Source organism: Nasonia vitripennis, chromosome 5 (assembly GCF_009193385.2).
Source record: "Nasonia vitripennis strain AsymCx chromosome 5, Nvit_psr_1.1, whole genome shotgun sequence".
Lineage (NCBI taxonomy): Eukaryota > Metazoa > Arthropoda > Insecta > Hymenoptera > Pteromalidae > Nasonia > Nasonia vitripennis.
Window position 1 is genome coordinate 18,901,658 of NC_045761.1, and position 25,083 is coordinate 18,926,740.

The 25,083-nt window shown below is 45.5% G+C and overlaps 1 long non-coding RNA gene across 2 annotated transcripts in view; it reads left to right on the forward strand.

Moving 5' to 3' along the window:
• The first annotated feature begins 10,677 nt into the window (after positions 1-10,677).
• Positions 10,678-25,083, forward strand: part of LOC116417761 — a 67,086-nt gene continuing 52,680 nt past the window's right edge. For both annotated transcript variants that reach the window (XR_004228021.2, XR_004228022.2), the window contains exons 1-2: positions 10,678-11,315; positions 17,791-17,857. This is a non-coding gene — a long non-coding RNA (uncharacterized LOC116417761). The remainder of the gene's footprint in view (positions 11,316-17,790; positions 17,858-25,083) is intronic.

Consider the following 25,083-nt stretch of genomic DNA (forward strand, 5'->3'; position numbering starts at 1 on the left):
TTCTCTTATCGAATATTTCCCACATGAAGTCGAGTCGATTGAATCGAGGGGCAGAACGCACCTTTGTAAAATCAATAAGCAATGCTCCTTTCACGCATGTACCGCATTCAGGTATAATTGCTTTCCTTAATGACGGATAAAGTACAAATTTTGTAAAGAAGTAACACATATCCTTTCCCGCTAACGATATTTCACATCCAGTGCGTCACACGCGTTTATCGATCCGGCGACCCTTGCTCATAAGCGTATTTGACGACGGAGTTCCCCCTAACAGGATTTTTATCGATCTTATCGCTCGTCAAACTCCACTGCACTGTGGGTCACAGACGCTTGTGACACATTTTTTGTTCAACTCATCCCTTCGAGGATCGTTGGATAAGTATATTGATAGAAAAACCCGCCGCATCTGCTGACACGTATATATTATTTACCTCAGGGAACCTTAAAACTTATGTTTTGATTGTAGTAGAGACTCCAAACATTCATTATTATATCCGAAACGGTTTTAATGGTAAAACTCTGGATGGTATTTTACGAAAAACTTTTGCTGGACATTTTTTAGTGTTCATACAACGATAAAAATTGTCCATTACTCGGTCCTCGCTCGACTTCGTTATATCCCTCAAGATCATCGCGTCGCTACAAAAGCTCTAATACCGCACCTATACAAACGTCCCCAATGTATAAGCTTTACCCATGCCGCTCGATATCCTCAATAAATAATTATCCTTGAGTGACAACTGTCCCCCATCGCTCGGTTTTCCTAAGACTTCCCCGCGTGGCCTATCGCTCCTGTGTGTGTGTCGCGACACGAAGCCAGCACTATCCTTGGCTCGTTCCTGCACCTTGTCGTCGTACGGCAATAAGTCGACGTCGACCTCCCGGTGCGTCTGTGTGTATCCATGAGGACGGCCCGCGGCGCGAGTCGCGCCTGAAAAGACTCGTGGTCCTGACCGGCCATAATTGCTGATCGTCTTTTTTCGTCATCCGTCGCTTTCTTAATTAAATGCGCCCGATTGGACACCCGCCGATACGGCTTCCAATTATCGCTCCGCTGATGGCGAGCTATACACTTACGCGCCGCGATACATCTATATAACGACAGGAGGAGAGAAGACACTTCGCGTAGGACTTCCGACGTCTGTTCGCAATGGAGTCGTGTATATGAAGATTAATTAGTCGCTCATGCCGCGAGGACGAGATCGGCGGGGATGCTGTTTTTCTTGGGGGCGTCTATTGGCTCGTTTCTCCGTCTCCGGGATATAGCGGCCTGGAAAAACATCGTCGTTATTTTTATTCTTTTCGCCCGCGAGAGAAGAATCGAGCGAGCGCGATACACATCTCTCGCGACGAAGTAGATCGAAGCGATTCTCAATTGAGACAAATGATTTGCCCGCGCGCGCGTGCATGTCAAGCGTAACAATCGTCGAAAACTGGAACGAACCGAATCGCCGCGATAAAAATCACCCCTCGAGTCGTAGGTACATCGAAGGCGCCTGCACCCCCGCATATCTGGAGGCTCGTGTGTCCGCAGCTGTGGCATATAGACGTATGCAAACCGGCGCTCGGCTATACTATAACGATCGCTGCCGGACGTGTCCGCCGCAACGACGAAAAATAATTGGACATGAATCTGCTGAGCGAGAGAGATAGCCGCTCTACTGCTGCGCGATGCTCATTATACGCGGCAAAGCCTGCGCCGCTCGAGTGCAGCGCAAATAGGTCGCGCTAAATGTTATATATGGTGGCGGCGGCGCCTCTTTATACGCGCTAGAGAGGCGCGAAATGGCCGGCTATGAAAAGCTCCGCTCTCGCGAGATTAGAGACAGAGAGAGAGAGAGAGAGACAGAGAGAGAGAGACAGAGAGAGAGAGAGAGAGAGAGAGAGAGAGAGAGAGAGAGAGGATGAGTTTTGAATGGCTGTGTGGCTGTGCGTTTTCGAATGATTGGCCGTCGCTCTCTTTCTCTCTCTCTCTCTCTCTCTCTCTCTCTCTCTCTCTCTCTCTCTCTCTCTATCTCGCTCTCGCTATTGTTTCTCTATATGATACATAGATGTATAGAGAGGCAGTTGAATGTACGTGTGTGCAATAAAGCGTGCATTCGTATCCATGGTATACAAAGGGGGATATCTGATTCGCCTCTTCCGAATCCAGAGTATATGCAAGCAGGGACAAAATCATCCGGAAGAAAGGATCAGAAACGAATCGCCGGACGAAAATCACGACACATTCATACACGACTCATGCAGATCTGCAGACGAATTCGTTCTCGGACGCATTGATTCCAGTTCTCGTATGTACACACGTCAACGTCTCTCGCCTGCTGTGTCTACGCACACGCTGAGATATACTCTATAGTCTCTCTGAGAGAGGAGCATCTCCACGAAATGCCTTTCTCTCCTTTTGACAGGAATTCTTATCTCCCGTGTCCTTTTCTTCCGCGACTGTATACCGGATGTATAGATGTACCTTGGGCGCTTCCTTTTCCGTATCGCGTTTTTTTTTCTCTGCCGAGTACAAACGCGATTGGCCGGTGTCGGATAAAGAACGTGTGTGTGTGTGTGTGCGCGCAGGGGGATGTATGCAGCGCCGCGGGAAGAAAGACATCAAGAGCTGTACTACTGCCGACCTCCTTTGGATTCTCTGCTGAAGGACTCGCCTCGGAGTTAGTATTTTTCTGCCAGGATTTTTCTTCTACGTTTTGATCGTGTATGGTACAGCTTGATTTTTTTACTGGGTGTCCTTGTGCCTGTATTTTGTTGAAAATTTTGAATGTTATTATAAATTTCGATAGGGTTGTCGTGTTGTTGAGGAAAAAAGTGATTAGAAAATATCACGACGATGACCCACATTGAAGTATAAGCATATGAGGCATGAAATTTCATCAGGAGGCTTTACAACATGTACTGAACGACGAGTAAAGCAAATTTTACCCATAATTAATCTCTTGAGCCAGATCATTATACCTACCTCATTCATAATAACATATTTTAATAATAGCTTTCATTAAATTAACAACAATTTACTAATAATCAAACATGGAAAATCCACAAGCAGGTGTTGGGAATCGAATCCGACCCTATCCCAATCGCATATCCCACTCTACACTACTGACTAAAATTCTGCAATAAATTTTACCAACAATTTCCACCCGATACGCATCGTTAATCTTTCATGCATCCGGCGACCCCCGCGAGATCTCTTAAAAAGTAACTCAGATAACGAAACTACAGCAATCGCTCAATAATAACGTCTGTCAGCCCTTATTATCCACAGACCGCCTCCTTCGTTTGATCTCTCTCTCTCTCTCTCTCTCTCTCTCTCTCGACGAACTCGTGTATTGCGACTCCCCCCCCGAAAAATCTTCGACCGCAAGTTTTTCACCTTCGACATATGATGTAAATAATAAAGAAAAAAGAAGAGAAAAACGTACACGCAGGGGGGAGATGACCCGCGTCCTCTTGATATCAGCAACGTTCGATCTCCCGGATAAAAAAGACGCGCGCCACAAAGGGGGAGTATAGCAGCACACAGACCCTTACGCTATACACACTCGTCTTCCCACATAGGTATACGTATACGATTTTCCCTCGACTCGATCTTGTCGCGTGTGTCTTCGATAATTTCGATGCGGGACTCTGCTGTCGTCCTTTTTCTCTCTCTCTCCTTCGCCTTTACCTTATTGTGGGTATTTTTTCGTGCCTATACCTTTAAATATACATCCACCCCGTGTGTGTAGTGGTTTCCTTTCCCTCTCCCTTTTCTTCTTCTCCATACGATCGTATCTGCCAATCGGGCCGACGCTGTTTTATTCATAAGTGCGCTGGGGATTTTTATCGCTGGAATGAGTATTATCACATTAGTTGAGCACCTTTAGCACCCAATTTTGTGTTACTACCGCGTGTACACTGTGCAGAGAGGGCCAGCTACTCTCGCTACACGGTCCACGTGTACAGGCAGCTCGACTTGATTGCAATTTATTGCGTTATTTTATATTATCCTGCGCGGATAATACAATTTCTCGAAAATCTCTCTGTTTAATAACAAACACGAGTCGTTAGTATATATACGCTGCGCTGCACATCACGATGATATTTTTCCCCCGTAAAATTGAAAATCGAGCGCATAAGTGTGATGTACGCCGGTGCATTATTATCGCATTAGCGCATAACAGCGCTTCATTTATAACATCTGTCGCTTCGCGCATGTAAAATTTATATATATACGTCTATAATACGAGAGGTGCAGCTGAAATAATAATCAGCTCTTTTATTTTCCGACTCGCGCAGGAATAAACTCGATCGCACGAGCGCATCGTGTAACGAGAACGTTACAGCTAGCGATAGTCGACAATCAGTAAGTTAAAATTGAACAGCTGCCCTTATCGCCTCCAGATCACAATCGCCCAGGACAACGCTGTTTTCCAGTTATAAGTGTCCGCGCGTATACGGATCGATGCTTGAAGCTTCGTCAAATTGAGATATTTTGTGTCAAGGGTCTTGAAATCCCTTCGTTTATTGTTGTGTGTAATACAAAAATAAATTAAATAACGATATCAAGAAACTATATACAGGTTCTCACATCGTAGACTTATAAACTCGTTCGAGCTACTCGAACTGGAAAATCGGCAACGAAGAGGGATTATTAACGAGAAATCACGGAGATTGTGAGAAACACTATTATTGCCCTCGACGCTCTCTCAAGCAGCAGCAGCAACAGCAGCAGAGCTACTGATGATCTCTCCTTAATTGGCACTGCTCTCCTCTCTCTCTCTCTCTCTCTCTCTCTCTCTCTCTCTCTCACACACACACACACACACTCCCACGAAGTCGCGAGCAATTATATTAGAAATTGATAATCCGAGTGGGTTGTCGAGGGATGCAGACGGAATATTAAGTTATTTGAAGCCAAGACGCTAATTAGCGGAAAGTGCGGCAAAATAAGAGCAGCAACGCGAACAAACTCAGTATATATACTCTCGACGCTATACACTTATCCGTCTTATACGCGATATCTCTCACTCTCGCCTCTGCAGAAGAGAAGAACTGAGCCGTGTATGCTCCGGAAACGCCCTCGACTGCCACTTCATCGCTTGTTTATTTCTCGAAGATAGCTGACGTAAAACAATCCAACGCAATAGCATATAACGAACTTTTAAAACCGTCACACGCTGCGCGCGTCACACTATATGTATGCAAAGCCATCGCGCACGCCCCGCATTTCGACGATTAACCACGACGAATTGTTTAATGAATAATTCATCCGCGCGAGCTGCGCACGTTTGTTTTGCTTCGTAAAACGTGTCCCTTCGGATCAGCCGCGACGCTCGGCGCTCTTTATGCCTTTGCATAATCGCGCGAGCGAGCGAGCGAACGCCAGCTCTTTACGACGACGCGCGACGTCGTGTCTTTTTACGCGCAGCTGATAATTGCGCTTTTAATTCGGACGATAATCAGAATTTGCGAGCCTGTCGCTCTCCGCTCGCTCGAATGAGTTTTCTCAAGCTGTTAGTAGACACCTATACAACGAAGCTTAATTTGTCGTTGTAGTTCGCGGCGCGTTGGGATCGATTGTTTATAAACGAATGAAGGACTATTTCGTCGCCGATAAGCTGATGAATTTATTCATTCGTTGCTGGAGCCGAAACATTTACATAACATTATTCGAAACGGCAATTAGTTTCGCGAGCGACTTTAATGAAAGGGATTAAATCAACTGGTGATGCTTGCGCGCTGTTTCTCGTTTGCGACTCTGTGCGCGCGGACTACATTATACGTATATTGCGAAATGATAATCATTATTTTGCGAAACATTAATAGGCAAGAATTCGCGCGCGCGCATGTGTATTCCGGTTTTGTTAGTGTAAATACCTCTCATTAGAGCAATTAGTACGTGTTTGTAATTGTAACTAGATGCATCATAATATACGCATACATAAGGATGTTTGTATTTTTATTGCGAAACCGCGAATGTTTACGCCGAAATGAATAATTAAAACTTTTAGCGCTCCAGAATCCGCTTGCGATCCGTTTATCGTCGTTCTACATTGGATGAAACGTAAAATTTCGTGTACCACGTATTTTACACATCCAGCGAATCGTCCCATTTAAGTCGATTTGTCAAGTCGGCGCCGCCGATATAATGCGGGGCTAAACGTACATACGCTCGTGATGTGTTCGAACCACGAGGCGAGGCTCATCTGCATAAAAGTGTGTCCGACACACACACGGACCCCTTGCGCGTCGCTGAATATTTGTCGATGCCTCTCGTCGTCGTCGTCGTCGTTGAATTTGCATAATTTTCGAATGGCGTTCGCGCGCGCGAGAAATTTAAAATTTAGTTGCTCGTAGCGCACTTATACACCGTAGAGATCGCGCGAAATGAGAGACGCACTCGGGAGGGTGAACTCGCACGTGCCGATCGCTCGAATTTGCGTATAAAAGTATGCGAGGAAAGTTCGAGCTACTGGAAATAAATTCAATGGCAATTGTACCTCTATACCGTATACGCGTCGAGTGTTTTGCCGAGAAGGACGGAAATTCTGTTGTTCACAGCATGATGTTTTTACAGCGCGCTATATGCATTTCTTTGAAAAATGGCATATCGTTCTCACACGCACGACAAACAATTTTTAACCTGCAGAACGGCACCTGCTGCGTCGCTCTCGATGTTTACCCTTTCTCGTTTCCTCTGTATTTCCACCGCACGCGCAGTGCGTCTCCACGAGAAAAACGAGAACATCGGGGCTCTTATGCATACATTTCTATTTTCCGGGCCGTCGTTCCTCTTGCGCAATCGCATCCTCTCCCTCCTGATCTCTTCAGGGGCTTCCTCTCTCTCTTTCTACCCTATAGTCGTCGCGCGTTCAAACGTCCGGAAAATTATCCAAACGAGCCTGCGACGTTGATTTTTATTAAAATCTCCTGTCAACTCGAGCGTACGCGTATATGTATATACAGTCAAAAATTTCAAATGCAAGTCGGATATACGCGGCACGCGAAATGCTTTATTGCGGGGGAGTGTTGTTGTTGCCGCCGCTGCCGCTCGGGCTTGAATTATATTTTCCTTTTTTATGAATGAGCGCGTCGTGTCCTCATTTGAATATTTTAGCGAGGACGAGAGAACGAACCTTGTTGTTTTTTTCTTTTTCGCTGTAGAGGGGTGAGAGGGGGGTGCTTTTTAGAGTGTATGGATTCTCGATTGATTCGTCTGTTTGACATGCAAATTGATCGATCGATATATATATATATATATTTTTTTTTTTTATTAAATTGCTCTTCCGCAAACGCATCGCTTTGTTTTTTACTCGGTCTAATGCGTGTAATTACTCGGAATTCGATTGCGGCGAGGAAGTTTCAAGCGAAATTCGAGCATCGAACGAATGTGTATAAATTTAATTCAACGTGCGTGTACGGCTCAAAAAGCCCTAACGACGCGCGAGCTTGCAAAAAAGCTCGCGAGGACGAATGAAATCCGCCCCGATTACGAACTGTATAAATGAAAGAAAAAGAACGGAATAGGCACCCCCCTGAAAAATAGCCTTCCTTTCGCACATGCCATAGCTCTTGATGTACGCGCACACAGAGAATATACAGAAACAAACGCGGTCACGCGCTGCGAGCGCGCGCGGCTTCAGCGCCGAATTTCAAAAGGCCGCTTTGTCGCGAGAAATTCGGCTCTCGCGCGCGCACCACATTCAAAAGCGGAGCGAGCCAAAGGATAATAATTTCATTTCTGGGATTGCGTATATAGAGCGGATGAATGCGCGCGGACGCGTGATTTCGACGGGGCGGCTCTCTCTCTCTCTCTCTCTCTCTCTCCCTCCCTCCCCCCTCTCTCTCTCTCTCTCGTCGGCATTCGCGGCTAGTTAGAGGTGTATTCATTACAAATTACAGGCCTCGGCGTGGTTTTATCGTAAGCCGCAGAGATAGTAGAGAGAGGTGCATGTGTTGCTACTCCGCGAAGTTGTCGTTGCAATCGGCAAGCTCTTCTTCTCGCGGTGAGCGGGGCTTTTAATCCGGGAGAGGATGTAATACAGAAGTGGCAGTTTGTTTGACTGGAGGTCGTCAGAGCGGTCTAGTTTGCGAGAGGAGTATTTTGCTTGTTTTGATTCTTGATTTTTCTGAAAAAGTGGCTATGCTGAAGAGAATTGCGTGCGGGGGAGTATCTGAAATTTATGAAAGGCGAGCTGATGGTGTACGCTTTGAAAATTGAAGATTCTGCTTTGAGAGAAGCTAGTTGTTGGAATGTACATATCAGCAATGTAGTCTTAGTAGATTTGGTGGTTATACGTAGAGTGTACTAAGAAAATCAACAATCAATCGTGATTTGAACTTACCAAATATATCTTTATCCATATAACTAATATATTTTTACATTACATACTATTCACCATCAAAAAGCTTTCTCTATAAGAAAAAACTGAATGTAAAAATTCAACCTATAAAAAACCAGTCAGTCTTCTTACTATAGTGAAACAACAAGAAAATTGCATCCCCAAAAACGTTCAATCCGCGCGGAAAACGATCAATTCTACGCCTTCCTCATAATCTAAAAATCGAACAGTCTTTTGTCACGCCCTCGCACGGCTGCAATAAGTCTCTCATTTGTTCTAATAGCCGAAAGTCAGCCGTGTCAGTGCAGAAAAATTTGTCACCCGACTCCTCGCTAACGACCCGCAGCTCTCTCGGTGTATTTTTAAAGGAAAAGCTCTCTCTCTTTTCTCTCGAGACAAACCGTTCAGGCCGAGAGGAAGCAAAAAAAATCAATCTAGCCTAAGCACCCTTCTTTTCTTGGGGAGCCTGGCATCAGGGTCGTACACATCTGATGCCCACCGTAGCGCCGCCGTGGCTCATCGAAAAAGAAGCCCGTCACGTTCGTAAATAAACTTTTGTTTTTCTCTCCGCGCGACGATCCATGCCGCCCACGTGAATTTTCGTCGCGGCTGATCATTTCTGCGACTTCTTCTTCGTTTTTTTTCTCGGTGCACACGTAGCTGCCAAAGGTCTCTTGGCGGCGGTGGCAGTTTCTCTCGGTGAGAGAGCGACTGGGTGCGTAAACAAAATATTTGCCGAGGCGGAAAAGGTTGAGGTGTATCGCGAGTCTTCTTTTTCTTCTTATTTTATCGTCTGTTTTGCGCGGCAAAGAGAAAGGAAAATGAGATAAAGATTGAGAGCAAAGAATATAAAGGATAAATATAGCTTGGTGTGGCGGGATATATATCGGGTTTATTTAGATTTCGATGGAGATATTTTGTTTTTATTGACGCTCGTGTTTTTTTTTGGTATATCTGACTGCATCCTCTTTATACGTTACAAAATTAACTCGAAATTGTTTTAAAACTCTGCTGTGAGTATTACTTTAGTTGAACATTTGACACTAAGTTAAGAATCATTTCAAAATACAAAACGTTTTATTTCGTTTAGCGAGCTCTTTTTAGACTTACTCCCCGTTGTATTTCAACCCACGACTTGCTCAAGTTCGTCAAACTACCGCCAAACTCAAGTAAATTAACCGATTCACCCCTAGTACCCAAAATTCATCGTATTCGTTTCAAACCAAAATCATCAACAATTTTCATCCGAATTCGCACACTTCGCATGGCGCAATAACATCCGGCAGATAAGCATATTCACAGTCGGAAAAGCATTCTACACATCGCGTTCAAGGAAGGAAGGAAGGAAGGAAGCGCGACAATCCGTAAGAAGAAGAAGAAGTAGAAGAAGTAGAAGCCGAGAGCATCGGGCGCCGGAGATGCGAGTGAAAGGTGAATGCACGCGCTTCGGCCTCCTTGTTGCGCTCACCCCCCTGCCGAGCTTTTTTCTTCTCCCGCTCTCTCTCTCTCTCTCTCTCTCTCTCTCTCTCTCTCTCTCTCTCTCTCTTGCTCTCTCTCTCTCTCTCTCTCTCTCTCTCTCAAAGCCACCCCTCGGCGCGAATCGTCGTTCTATTACTCGCTCTCTAGCTCACTCTCTTGCACTGCAAAGAACTATCGAATTACGGGGGCGGGTCGCATAGAGGGTCGACGCGACGCCGGTGTCGAATTCCTACGAGGTAATTTATAAATTTTCGGTTATGTACTCGCTTCTCTCCACACGACGTGTCTATTAATTTTTCTATAAACGAGCTTTCCCTGCCCGGTTTCCAATGCAGTACAAACACACTCGTTAATTTACGCTTATTGCCCAAAGGAACACCAGCATATACTCCATCCAGTTCTAATGAAAAACGTCTCTCGTAAATATTTATCAAAAGCCGATAAAAAAATGTGTCATCCCCCGCACCCCTGCGTCCTCCTCTCAGCAGTCATCCATTCCGATTCCGGCACCCCATCGCCTCATAATCTCAAAGTCCTTCCTCTCCTTATTAAATTCGTAACACACACGGCGAGATCGAGGCCCCCCGCGCGCCTAAGGAAAAGGCGCAGAACTATACAAACGCGGAAAGTACATATCCGGATAGTGTTCTCGCTCGAATAGGAAGGAAGCGAGGAAGGAGGGAGGGGGGGTGCGAAAAGGGGAGGGAGTGTCTGTATGGGGGTGGCTCGCGCACGGCTATTGGGGGGTAGGGGTCGGGATGCGCGCGCAGAGCCACTCCCGATAGTCGCGCATCCCCCACCGGGGGAAAGGACAGAGCGAGAAGCCTCGGGGGCGAAGTGTGTGTCGCGGACGGGACGCTGGCTCAGTTCACCGTCCGCTTTCGGGAAGCCAACACACGCTCTTCTCTCGAGCTCTCTTTCTCCAGTCGTATGCGTAGCTTGCGCAACGTTCCGTATAGTTGATCTAAATTCCGTTGAGTTTTTTTTTCCTTTCAAGTTCGGACAGTTGATCATATTCGATGCTCAGACGTACGTAGTATTTTTGGAAATCCGGTGGTGCAGTTTTTCGTATTTCGTAAAATTGCCACGCGTAAGCCAATTTTCAAAAGCGAAAAACTCCAACCACTCCGCGATCCGCTGAAAAATGCAGCGAGCCATGTAACGAGGAAAAAATAGTAGAGGAAAATTAAAATATAACGCGTCGCGCACATAAACCAGGCTCGGGAGCACCTGCTCGTCGACTGTTGCATGCATGCGGGTGATGGCCCGTGCGCACGTGTGTCGGCGCGAGAGCTGAAATTTTTTCGTCGCGTTGCCGCGGGAGGGGGGCGTGTTCTCTCTCTCGCTCTCTCTCGCTCACTCGCTCTCGGTCGACCGCTAGCTCGACGTCGTCCGCCACTTCCTCTCCGACGCGCTCGGGATCCAGCCGCGTCGGACTACGGGATGCTGCGGAGCTCTGTACTACTGCTACTACTACTGCGAGTATCTGGCTGACTATATATGGTGAGTAACTACTGGTTTTTTATTAGTTGGTTGGTGTGTAGAGGTAGAAAGTATTAGTTGTGATTATTGAGGAGAATAGAAAGTTATCTTCAAAAAATATTTTGTTTTCTTACTCGAATGCTCGATTTTTATTTGAGTTCTTCAGCAAAATCGCGCAATAATTACCCGAAATGACAAAATACATCGGAACACGGAATTCCCAAGACACTTTGCAAGAATTTAATCGAGCTTGAAATCAAATATTTTACAAGCTTTTTCCACGCACTCCATCAGCATCGAGTAGCGTTCGCACTTTACAGTATTCAGTAACTAATATCAGATTTCACTGCGATACAAGAGCGCGATTCGTTTTTGTTTCCTTTTATTCGCTCACTTGCCCGAACGCATTTCAATTAAAACATCTATGGCTGCTAGAAACGAATTCCAGCGTAGGCAAAAACAGTTTTCCACAAGGGCTGATGCAAGATTAAAATGTTTTCCAAGTTAATTGAGAAAGCTCGCGAGTAGTCGGTATGAAAATTTAGAACGCTAGGAAACCCTTTCAAAGCTTCGCCCGCTTTTTGACAAACTTTTTCAAAAGCCGAGTGTTTTTCAATATTTGCGTGCGAAATTACGTATGTTACGCAAAGGCGCCTTTGATGACCCAAAAAAATTTTGGTTTCATTAAATTACGCAAAAGTTCGCAATGTGTCGACACTGGAAACTTCGTATGCAGCGAAGCTCGGAATTTTCATTTCAAACTGTTTTACAATCGTGAATTTTGAAAGTTGAAACGGTTACACGAAAGGAGCACACTGTTTTTTCCATGGTTATTGGAAAGTCAATTAATTCAACAACAGTTACACCAAAAGTTACATGAAAATCGATAGCAAATAAATGACCACGCATACGGGAACGCGAAATTCGTGGCTGTATTTTAGGAATAAAATCGTCCCCAAAATCAAGTTCAATTTTTCGCCAAGCGCATTTTCGGCCTTAGCGTCGCGTGCACGGAGAGTCTCGCGTTCCATTCATACATCCGAAAGTACCTAGTTTATAAAGTTAGCTAATAAATATTACAACCTATCAGAGAAGTTAAGCTCTCTCGCATGCTACAACTTTCCATAAAATTAAACGCGGGGGGCGCAAGCTGTGCAGTTACTAAAATTCACGGGCACACGCACATATTCCGAGAATGTTTCAATTTGTCCTGCCGCGAGCTCTCTTTGACATTTTTAGAACGTGAAACTTTTGCGCTAAAACTCAACCAACTCGTCGCGGACTGAAATATTCAACTGCCGACAAAAACTTGTAATTTTCAAGAGAACCGGATATGTACAAAGCGTCGCTTTTAGTGAATTTGATATAAATCTTCCGCATAAGCGTCTTTCATCCTTAAATCTCGCGAAGCCACGACGACTCAACGGGCAACGTATCAAAAAAAAAAGAAATAACGCGCACACATCATCTGCCGCAATCGTCGCGCTATATCTCCCACTGCACGCGCAGGTATACGCTCGTCTGTACAGCTCGCGATAAGCATATCTCTGTGAGGCTTAGCTTTAGCTTACGCGGCGCGAGATTAAAGAAAATCGATACTTCATCTGTGCGGAGCTTTCGGCGCTGAAGTTGAAGCCGCAGGTGCGAGAGTATAGCTGGGAAAGTTCTCGGTGTGTGTGTGTGTGGGTGTCGCGGCTTTGTAATATATATTCCGCGAGCGCAACACGTGAGAAAGCTCCTCCCGTGGAAAACTTTGCAGAGAGGAGAGAGGGGTGTAGAGCTTCAGCCGTGCATAAAGGCGATTTCTCGCGCGCGAGCGGAGATTTCGCGAAATTAAAAATTGCAAGGCGCAGCAGCAGCGATTGTAAATCTCGAATAAGCTGAACTTATGTTCCGCGGCGCGATATCGGGAAAGTTTTTTGCTCCCGGCTGCGCTGTAGCTTCTTCTTTTTCTTCCTCTCTCGCAGACTTCTCTTCCTTATGCCCGGGAATACTTGCGAAATGGCTTTTCTCCCGCTTCCTCCACCTCTTCTTCGCGATAGCCAGCTACGTTTTGATGCATCCGAGTTATTTGTTAATTACCGGCCTTCGCCCTTATAATGAATCCGCTTGTATATTAGCTTCGATTGTTCCGTCGAGTTTGATGATTGCTTAATTAGTCTCTCTCTCTCTCTCTCTCTCTCTCTCTCTCTCTCTCTCTCTCTCTCTCTCTCGTCTTATCAATTAAATCAATTAAAAAGCTCGAAATCGCACCGGCGAGTATAAGCGTCTTCGCGTTGAAAAGTACAAAAAAGCTCGCATAAAGAGAAGAGGAAGAAAAAGCAGCGGAGAGGAGTGAAAAGAATAAGATTCGATATGCCCGCGGCATATCCGTTACCTCTAGTATGAAATTACCTCCTCGTCGTCGCGCTAGAGGTTTTGATACTCCCTCCGCGCGCGATATTTTCCAATTTTCTGGGCATTTAGGATACGCGACTCAGTGATTCTCCCTCTCGCGAGCGTATTATGCCCCGCTCGCGCGCGCGCGCTTTCTGATCTCCAGTGTAAAATTGCTTTAGCTCTGCCTGGCTGGCCTCAGATTTTTGTTGTTCCACTCCCTTTTCACTCTTTAGCAGCAGCTTGCTCCGCAGAGTTTTCCCCAAGAGCGCTGCATTCAAAGCGAGCCCTTTCATCCCTTCCTCTCCCCTTGCGCCCTCTCAATTTAACCCGACGCGTGAAAATACTTTGCGCCGCGCGCGCGATCAAGTTTTTCGGGGCGAACGGCTCTTTTACGCCGAGCATTAACTCTTTTATTCGGATTCGCTAGCGCGTGTGGCTGGAGCGAGTGTGGAGAGTGCCACTTGTGATGCTCTTCGGCCTTTGTGAGGTTTAATTGCTTTGCTGCGGCTGGACGTGTGTGATGCTGTAGTTGGGGAAAAGCGAGAGGAGGGATGAACCGTTGATTTGCGAGACGAGAAAACATTGTTGTGGTTGGTATGGTTGAACATTTTTTCAGAAATGAATAACAGTTTTCGTACACTTTTGACGTCGGTTCGAGCTGCGATACATCACGCCCTTTGGCCAATAATTCCGGGGGGGGGGGGGAAGCTAGAATTCGAGGAATTAAAAACTGCTCTCGATTCAGAGTCCGGGCAATCCATCGTCGTTCGCGTCGCCTCGCTCTCTTCCGCGTATGATAGATCGACAAATATATCTCTCCTCGATAACTCAAAGCCGCTGCTGTATCGTCGATCAATCGACTTACTTCATCCCGGGAAAAAATTCTCGCCGTATAGACACACGATACAACTTTTGCGGCGATGTGTTTAAAATTCTATATCGAAAGCTCGATCGAAATTAATCCATAAACTAAGCGCAATTGATAAGATCTCGGCAATATAACGTAGAACGCAGCTGCGGTATCAATCCAAAACTGGCTCGTATAATGCACGCCCACGCATCGTTCTGCAGTACTGTACTAATATTTGAGGCGGCGGCTGCAAGCTCGAGGGCCTCTCGTACAACCTATATACACACCGCGCGATGTATATAGTGCACTATGCCTGCCCTCATCATCCCTCGGACAAATTCACTCTCTTGGAGGTTCATAACTCCGGCGATATCGCTTTCGTTATTATCATCTTGGTGGAGTTTTGGTGGTGAGAGAATTTTTCAAACAACGACGTTTCAGCTGAAATTCGAAGCTTTCGCGAATTAATTCACAATGACAATGTTCGGTAAAATCCGCTTTAAATGCGGTAGTTTCAAAAGAGATATTGGGAATAACGAATATTAAACGAAACGTAAAGATTCGGGGAAATGCAATGACGGGAATAAAAATGATTTTATTACCGAGGTCATTATTTCCCTCTCTCTTTCTCTTTTTCAACGCGTGTTTTATGGATTAATGAAATGGAAATGATTTTAGCCGCTGTCGCAGCCGGTTTTATTGCTTTTTGTTATTTATAATCCCGTTGCGCTTTGAAGCAATTTCAAAAAGCCTTTCTAATGATTCGATGACGGAGTTCAAACGCGTTTTCGAGAGTCATTAAGCACACGGGGCGAATATGTCGAGAGCTATCGAGATACGTATACGCTGCTCGGTCGCTATTTAATAACAAAGCGACGTTATACTCGTAACAGTATTTTCACGAGTCAGCCGCGTACTCTATCGATTTCTCACTCGGCCGCGTATTTTCTCGTTTCCATCGTCGCCGAAAAAAGAAGTTTCTAATTTCTCCAATAAAAGCCGAACTAATCCAGCGGACGACCGAAAAATAAAATAACTCCCGGGAGTCTACTTAATACGCTGTGTTTACACACGGCTACACACATCCATCATTTCCATCTCCTTAACTATGTGTGTATACCGGTATTGCCCCTCGCGACGAGTCCAGCGAACTCTGTTCGTCCATGTATCTATCGTGACATCTCTCCCTCGGCAGTAGCGAAGAGGGACAGCTTAAATAATTAACCTAATTGTTTGTGCAGAGTCCCGTGAGACACACGCGGGACTTTTTATTATCGCGTTACACGCGCCGCGACCTTATAAAATGGATTAAAGCTCGAGCCGTGAGGGGAATTTCGTTTATGGGTTAAGAGTTACCACCTACCCATGTGTGTGTATGTGTGTGTGTATACGTGTGTTTGCGAGAGCTCGGATGGGACGGATGAAAATTTTTAACCGTCACGGTTAACTGAGTTAAGGGTGTGTGCGCAACGCGGGAAAAAATATTTGAAAATATTCGATCCCCAGCTTTAATGATTTTTTCACAACGGTTAACAGCACACACGACCATTACATTACATACCATGGCACACTCCGCGTATACGCGTTCTAATAATAAAATGTTTAACTATCTCCAGAGTTCACTGGTAAATAATACACGCGCGCGAGCGCAGCAGTGGAGCAACTTATATTTCCTACTAAATATTGTTTCCAGTTTCCCGCGGCTTTCGTATATATACTCCCCCCGTCGATGTTGTTGTGCTTTCGGAGAGTAGCTCTCGCTCTCTTTTGCCGCGAACTTCGTAATAAGAAATTCCTGGCGGTTATCGCGCTGAATATAAATGACGATGAGAGGGGCGTGGGAGAGAAGAAGCGAGAGTTGCAGCAGTAGCGAAATATTCAATAAAATCATAAGTACATTACACGCCGCTATATTACGAGGGCAGATCGTGTATTCCAGCCAGCGCACACTGTGTCCCCCCCCCCCCCCTCCATGATCGAGCTTTCGATGAGCAATTACGAGCGAGAGATGCCTATTAATATTAAACACGTTCTCGTAGTGGGGTGAAAAAAGAAACTATCGGCTTTTCCGTCTTCCTGAAACGGGAAAAGAACATCACGGCGCGGTGATAAACGCTGGGAAAGTTCAAGCCATTAAAGAATTAGGGGATTCCGGGGCGACGAGTCGCCGGAATTAGGATTAAAAGTGGTCAAAAATTAAATTCTTATCTCGGCCGGGAAGGAAGAAAAACGCTGCGCTCGCGCGCCACGCTACAGGGACGCTTAATCTGCTGCCGGCGTTGCAATTTCTTCCCATTAGCGCGAAGACGCCGCTCGCGATTAAATATTTGCATAATCTCGCGCTCGCGCGCGAGCCTAGATTGTTATATATAAGTCGCCGGGAAGTCGACCTCAGTGTATGGTGTATTATATGTGTGGGTGTGGGTGTGGGAGTGAGAGAAAGTGCGGTTGTAGTTTCTGAGAATTCGGTGTCTCGGTTTCGCTGCGGCTGTGCAGGGGGGATCAGTGCTTCGGATTTACCTTGAACTTGTAAGCTGTGTGCGGTGGAGTGACGCTGGTTTCTTGAGAATGATACGTTATTTTATTTTTTGGACTCGAATGTATCGGAAGAGCTTGTAGAGTATGCTTAATTAATTGAGAAAGAATTGATTTTTACTATTCTTTAGTGAGATCAGCTGAATATCAATGTAAGAGAATAGAAACGAACGTGTAAGGACAAAAAACATTTAGCAGCTTTAGCATGAGCGGCCGAAGCAGCAAGCCGAACAAGGCAGTTTTGGCATTGGTGATACACCGCTATATCTAGACTCGATGCGCATAATTGTTATGAGAGAAATGGAAAGAGCCAATGCGCCATCTGATATCACTTGCCAAAGGCATAGAGAGTTTAGACGTTGACGAAAGGGCTAGTCCAAAACAGCTTTGTTTTAGTAATTAATATTATCGCTCTAGCAGTCCATACGTACGTTTAAAATTAAGTTTAAGTTGGACTCGCAACGGCAACGTTTTTCAAATAAGCATGTTTGGCACATAAGTAAGCTTAAAATTTTTATTTAAAAAGGTTAAGATTCTCGCGACTTATACATAATGAAATACGCCTTTCACGTGAAAAATGAGCAGCCTAAAGGGGTCGAATAGAATGTTTACCATTGTTAATACAACTGACGATCGTTTTGCGGATGCATAGTTTAGTCGAGCATTTATCTTTCTCCTATTTCATATTTACTTAAAAGTCTTTTTCAAATCCACACTTTAACAATTTTTCAGCCCTTCAGCACCAGAGCTTGCAGTAAAACCTCATCCGCAACCCAGAAGCTTTCCTCATAACTAACATGTAAGTAACAACTACTCTCTATATTCTCAATCTCAACTAAATCCTCCCAATCAGAAAAAAAGGAAAAAAAATCACGCAGTTCACACGTAAAAGGCACACCCTATCATTCCCGGCAGAAACTCGCCCTCCATATACAGCAGGGTAACTTGAGCACCACTGCGCGAGCTGCTCAGCTCGCTATGAAATTGGTCGGGGCCACTTTGACGCGCCGATGAGCTCCTATGGGCCTCCGCGACGCCGCTTTCAAAACTTCCCCCGCGTGCCGCCCTCGTGAGAGTAGTACTAGCTACTCTGTGTGCGCGAGGGGGGTGAGATTTCGAGAGGCGCACGCTCCAACTCCTCGAAGCTTCTCCGCGTGCGACCGAGCGCGTATACATCAGAGCCGTGTGGATGTAGGCTCGTATACGCGTGCCTATGTGTATACGTGTGTGTAAGACGGAGGTTGATTTTTGAAGCGGTCCTTCAAGTTTTGTTGCTCCAGACTCGAGAGTTGATTCTATTCAACTGATAACAATATCACTCTCGAGCTGCTTGAATTTCTGATGAGCAAGAAAAAAGTTCAACTGCATTGTTATTCCCTAGCTCTGCTGAAATTCGACGAAACTTGTACGTGTATTACGCAAGTGAGAGAGAGAGAGAGAGAGAGAGAGAGAGAGAGAGAGAGAGAGAGAGAAAGAGCTTTAGCATAACCGTCGTGCATGTGGGACACGCGTTGCCCCCGCAACCAACAATCCGAGCGTTGTAAGCGCTGCCACTTTGCCGCAGGACAAACTGTCATACGGCGAGCTTTCAACAATTTCCAGGAACTTTGCGTATACGAAATTCATCTCGCAGATACTACCGAACACATTTAGAACGTAAGGATATCCATGACGACGAAACTAATTTATCGACTGCTGTGTAGAACGATCAAGTTTGCCAATAAGGATTTTTCGATTATTCGAGCATTCGGCATCGAGGGCACACACGCAGCGCTAATGGTGAAATTCGAAAATAAACTATACGGGACACAGTACACGGCTGGCAATGTTGCGATTCGGTCAATTAGAGCTTGCAAGCGTTTCCGGAATTGTTTAGATTCTCCCGCGTGCGGTTCAATGCGGTCATTATACGCAGCTATTCATTTACGCGGTTGGATACCTGATGCGCAGATCGTGTTGTTAGGTAGACCTCATTCAGAAGTAAGCTCAAGAATCGATTTTTCCGCGAAAAAGCTCTTTTGAATTTTTGCTCGCAGGCTGCTAAAGCGAAAGCCATAAATTCATGTCCGCGCGGCATCCCTCATTTTTCACACAAAGCGATCATCCTTCCCGCTGGCTTGCGCTTTAATACCCCACGATTAGCGGCGATGCCGCGTACGCGTATAATGCAAAAATCCCGACCGGCCTGTATGTATATAGAGCTTTGAGGATTTCCCGAAGAAAATTCGCAAGTCGTACACGCGACAGCCGCGCTCTCAAAAGACAAGCTCGTACGTTCCATGTATATACAGGTATGCCATCAATTATCCGGGGATAGTTTGCGAGCTGATCAGGTCTTTGAGAGATCACGCCATTGACTGAGCTTTTATCCGGCGTAATGAGCACCGGAGCTCAAATCAAACGCTTTGAAAACGCCCGTGTGTGTGATAGAGCGAGCAAAGGTAATTTTTTTTCGCCAGCACGGCTTACGCGATATTTTTTGGAACCTATATACGCATCACTGAGAGAAAAGAATCCTTGTCGCAAAGGATTCGCGACTTAACCACAGCTTATTTTTCATGTATTTGCTGCAAACGAAAATTTCTTCATAGTAAGAGAAGAATTCTTAACTATTAAGGATTTAGGAATTTTTGAGCGATTGTGGCGCACTGTCGGTAAAGACTTATCGACCGAGTGCAGCAACAGCGCGACTCGTCGGCACGCGACTACGCGAGGCGTCGAAATGTGTCGGCTACAATCGGAGACCCGTACATGCGTTTATACTATTTCACGCGTGATATGCTTTTTTACGTACCTGGAAGAAACCATATCGATGCACAACATTTAAAATATCGTAGGGCTTGTTCCATGAAGTCGAAGATTCTGTATGTATAAATACTTTTGTGAATGTTTCATGCACACAGAAAAGCGGGGTTATGCGTGTAAGGTTATATTCGTATGATACCTATCGTGCTATCATTCGAATATATTTTGCAAAAACTTTTGCAAAAAATCTTTCAACATCGAATAGTCTCAGAGCGATACTAAATGATAATAAGAAGTGAAAACAAGTAATTATAAAGTGCTAGTGATTTTACGTCGACGGAAAGAAAGAGACAAAAATTCAAAAATCTGAAAACCTAACTGTTAAGACGCTTGGATTTGTCCATATTTTAATCCAATTTTCTTAACAGTTAAGAATTCTTCTTTGTGTCAAGGATTCTTTTCTCTCAGTCAGGCAATGGATGGCGGCAGAGCTTTTTGTTTAATGAGGATAAACGAGCTAGCGTGCAGATACGCTCAAAGAGTTCGCGTAACGACCTACGCGGAATCGGTTTTTTCGTGAAATTTTGGGCTATTCGAAACTCCCACACCGTCCGCGTGTGTATACAGGTCGCAATAAACCTTAAAAATAAACATTAAGAACTCGATATCGACCCTCACACATGGAAGGGTATAAAAACCTCACGGCAAATGACGTAGTCGAAAAGCCCATTCAGCCTCTCTCTCTCTCTCTCTCTCCCTCTCTCTCTCTCTCTCTCTCTCTCTCTCTCTCTCTCTTTTTCTCTCTCGAAACTCAAAGTAAACAGAAATCACCTCTTCTCTCGCGCACCTCAGTACGATTGCACCCTCGAGTCTCCTTTCGCGGCTTTGTCTGCCATAGCATCGCATTCCCGGGCTGTACATAACAGCACGGCGCACCGGGCTGCTGTGGAGAAAAAGCCCGTTACTCGGGCGGTCTATCGTTTATACACACCCGCGTGGATAGCTTTTATTTGCCCGGCATTAAGCAAGTTTTACATCGCAGCGGGTCGCTTTCAATATATTCACGATACGAGCGTGCGCGTATAAGGGGTTATATTACTCGGGAGGATTGAAAAAAATTGCGTCGTTAACACGGCCGAAAAAAAGAAAGGGAGAGAGAGAGAGAGAGAGAGAGAGAGAGAGAGAGAGAGAGAGAGAGAGAGAGAGAGAGAGAGAAAATGGAAAGGAAGAAAGGCTAAATCACGCGCGCTTTTCTACGACTGTCGTTTCGGAGGCGGTATATTGTCGTCGCGCTGAGGAAGGAGAGAGCGATTCGACGCGTCTTTTATTTTCCTCGCCGAGTGAATGCACTTATATACTGCGCTGAAAACCGCGAGATTGAGAGAGAGAGAGAGGGAGGTTTAGTGTCGTCGCCGTCGCTGTAGGGGCGATGATTGACGTGTGCTCGCGTCGTTCGGGTTAAAAATAGCCGTGTGTGGCATTGGCCGTCCGGAGTAAACATAGAAATCTATTTTCGATCGACTGGATAAACCGATATTACGTAGGTCTGTTCAAAAATTCATAATCCCTTATTGAAGTTCGACGAACACTTCCCGTCGACACACATTCGGCCTTAATAATCCAAGCGGCGAGCGAATAATTGATAAATCTCGCGAAAGTTGGCTAAACGACGAGGGAATATTTCAGGAGAGAAGGAGAAAGACAGCGGCTTCGTCAAAAATGTACCAGCAGCGCCGGAGAGAAGCTTCGGCTTGGAAGGATATAAGTTTTAGGGGTGCGAGCGAGCGCGTGTGTGTGACCTCGAGGGTATAGCCCGGGATCATCCGAAATGTACCAGCGGTCATGCCGGTCTGTTTACGTTGGAGCGTATGGAGCGAAGCCACCGGCCGAAATGTGCCGAGAGATCTTCGGCTAAGTCAATAATTGATTTCCATTCGACGGAGAGTGACGTTTTCTTTGCGTTGGAATATAGGTACTGAAGGGAGGGAATTTTTTAGTGGTCGGTTGATAAAATTTGAAAATATCGTGGGTGATAATATTTTCGCTCAATTTCGTCTGAAAATTGAAAAATCAGAAATTATTTCATCTTTAAAAGCTTTCATTGCTCAGGAATGATTCTGATTGAGTTATAAAAATAACGCGTTCCGAAATTACCCTACAAATCGACTTCAATTAATTATTCAACCGCGCAAAAATCATCTCGCTGTACAAATCGCGGCTAACGCGTTAAAAAAGCAGAAACGTCGGAAAATCGCCGAAACTCTCGATCCTTAAAGGCAGTAGCTGGAAGCTCTTTTCAGCAGTATAGGAGCTCTGAAAGCGAGCATAAAATCCGCAAATCCGTAAAATCCGCAGCGGGCCGTATAACCAGAGGTGACGCGCTTAGAAACTAGGGGAAGTCGCGTGCGAGAATTTCGCTCCCGGCGTTTAACGCCGGCGAGCACATTCGGCCGAGGAAATCTCTGCCGGCGGCTAAGCCGACCCAAGCCGCGGGTTAACCAACATCCTGTGCCCCGCGTACCGAATGGAAACGTATGGAGAGAAAGAGAGACGTGCGGGGGATATGCTTTTCGTCGATTCGATTTTCCACCGGGAGCTGCTGGAGTTTTGTAATTTTTCATGGGTTTTCGCTTTAGCTCCTATTAATTGCTTTATTTTTCCAAGATAAATGTAGCATAAAATCTGATATTTGGCCATTGAAATAAATATTTTAAAAGGTTGAAGATAAAATATTCAGTCTAAAAAGCTGATTATAAATTTTTCAATCTCGCACAAGCATCGGATTCTCACAACGAGTGGGCGCCAAATGAAAAATAACGCGCTCTGGCGCTCGATACTGGCGAGAGATTACATCGGCCGAATTCCCCGTTAATGAAGCAACACTATAATCGCGAAAGCATTTATAATAATTGTCCCGAATGATAGGCGAATTGTTCCGTTTAATGATGCATGGATCGAAGAATTCCAGCCACGCGCAAAGTGGATTGTTTGCAAAATATTTGACACACAACGGCATTTCAATTCTCTCTCCCTCTTCTTTTTTTTTTTCATTCGCTCCACGCGCGAATTCCCTTGAAATGCCTCGATTCAACGAAACTACTCGAGCGAAATCTCATCAGAGCCATAGCGGAGCACCAAAAAAAGAGAGGAGAAGAAGAAGAAGGAAGAGGAAGCAGCAATCTCGCCGATTTTTTCGGACTAAAAATCCCGACTGCGGCTCGGAGAGATTATCGCCGGGAGGGCCAGTTATTGCCCCCCGACTCTCTCCTCTCTCTCTCTCTCTCTCTCTCTACATCCTCTCCTCCTCTCGCAGCCGTTCAATTCCGCGGGTCACGTGTAAGGGAATCCTTATTAATAATCCGGCGGAAGTAGGGACTCGTACGTGGGCTCAATTAAGACGCGCGCGAGGATAAGGCGACTGGGATATTACCGTGGAGCTGTCTTGTGTAACTATACGATAGAGCCGGGGATGATGACGTGCAAATGGAAGATTTAACGCGATAAGTTTTCTCTCCCGAGTTCAACGACTCGCTCGCTCGCGTATAACGTTTATTATATATCTTTAGCAATTCAAAGCGAGGGGGCTGCCCGAAGGATCTTCGTTAAAGCGAACTACCGCCGCCGGGAGAAAAAGATAATCCACGATCCTCACGCGCGCTTCGATCCAAACCTAATCAATTACCTGATGCGGGAGGGTTGTTGGAATCTCAGCACACGACCAAAGACCGGAAAGCAGACTAATACCGCTACACACACAGTGTGTGCGAGTAACAAGAGACTCTTTTGGGGGAGAAGAGAAAAAAAGAAAAAAGTTTCGCCCGCGGCCTCTTAAAGCCGAATAAATCTGTTCCAATTCCACCCCTCGTAGGTGTAGCCAGCGACGAGGACGACCCTCTTTGGATCAGTGACTTGATGTGCTGCTGAGCTTTTTTCAAGGAATTCCAATGTGTTTAGAGGATGAAAAAAAAAACAAATTGTTGTCCATCGGCTCGGGATGGATTTAAATATTTCAATTCGTCGGCTATACGGTGTATAAAGTAGAGCGTAGGGGCTTAATTTTTCAAGATTAAAACCACGTCCGATTCCCAGCCAGTGCTTTCTTCTTTCTCGAGTAAATACGCGATATTTCATCGTTGCTCTTTCTCGAGCAAACTCCCGCAAGCCACTCGTCTTCGTCCCAGCTCTCTCTTTCTCTCTCTCTCTCTCTCTCTCTCTCCCTCTCTCTCTCTCTCTTTCCTTTTCACCCCAGCCGAAACGCTTCGAAACGAATTTTCATCCCACGGCCTGAGGGACGTGTAATGTCTCCGGTCATATACCTATTACGTACGGAGATTTCACAGCTGGCAATTTTTCCACTGCTCGATTATACGTGTGACGTCCCTTGATAAGAGAAGCATTCTAGCTGAAATATTTGCCCTCTGAATTATGATTTTAATGTATACACCTCCCTCGCTCCGCTTTATTTTCGTAACTCAATTACGAAAGTATTAACGAGAGGACGATTACAAAATTATAACAACGCTCGAGCGAGCTTCAACTCCGACGCAGCGCTAATTGTAATATAAACATTTGCCGATGCGGTACCGCAGGGGGTATACGCGCTTATACATCAAAAAATGTTTACCGCCGACAGCCCGCACGAATCGAGGCGGAATTAATCAATTAGGTCTTGTATGACGCCCGGGCGAATACAATAATGACACCATCGAGGAAACGCTTGTATAATACGCGCTCGGGCAGCGGCTGTGCCCGAAAAGTTTATATTCATTAGAGGCTAATTAACGCGCACTTTAATAAGCTTCCGCTCGAGAGAGACTCGATGATACACGCGTAATTCCCGTGTTACTCGGGGGATTCGCGTGTATAACGTTATCGCACCGCAAACCAATATGCGTGTACACACACATACGTAGTGCATTTTTACAAAATATTGCGGCGGCGAGCTTTGTCCGCAAGCTTCGCGGGGGCTGGGAAATTTGTGTATACTTATCGTGCGCAGCATCGATTGAATTTATCGTAACCACTATCAATCACGCAAATGGATTGTAAATTGTCGCTAAACACTTTACGCGCGACGATCGAAGCTCTCGACAAACAAACGGAGATACACTGGCAGAGAGCGCGCGGGAAAATTCAAAACGTACATTATTCACTCGAATATTTCCCAGGCTGACGTTACGGGTAAGTAAAAATCGCGGAAAGGAAAAATAATAACTGCGAATTCTCCAAGGAACTCAAAGCGAAAATAAATATTCATTCCCGTCTACGCGCCGGATAAGT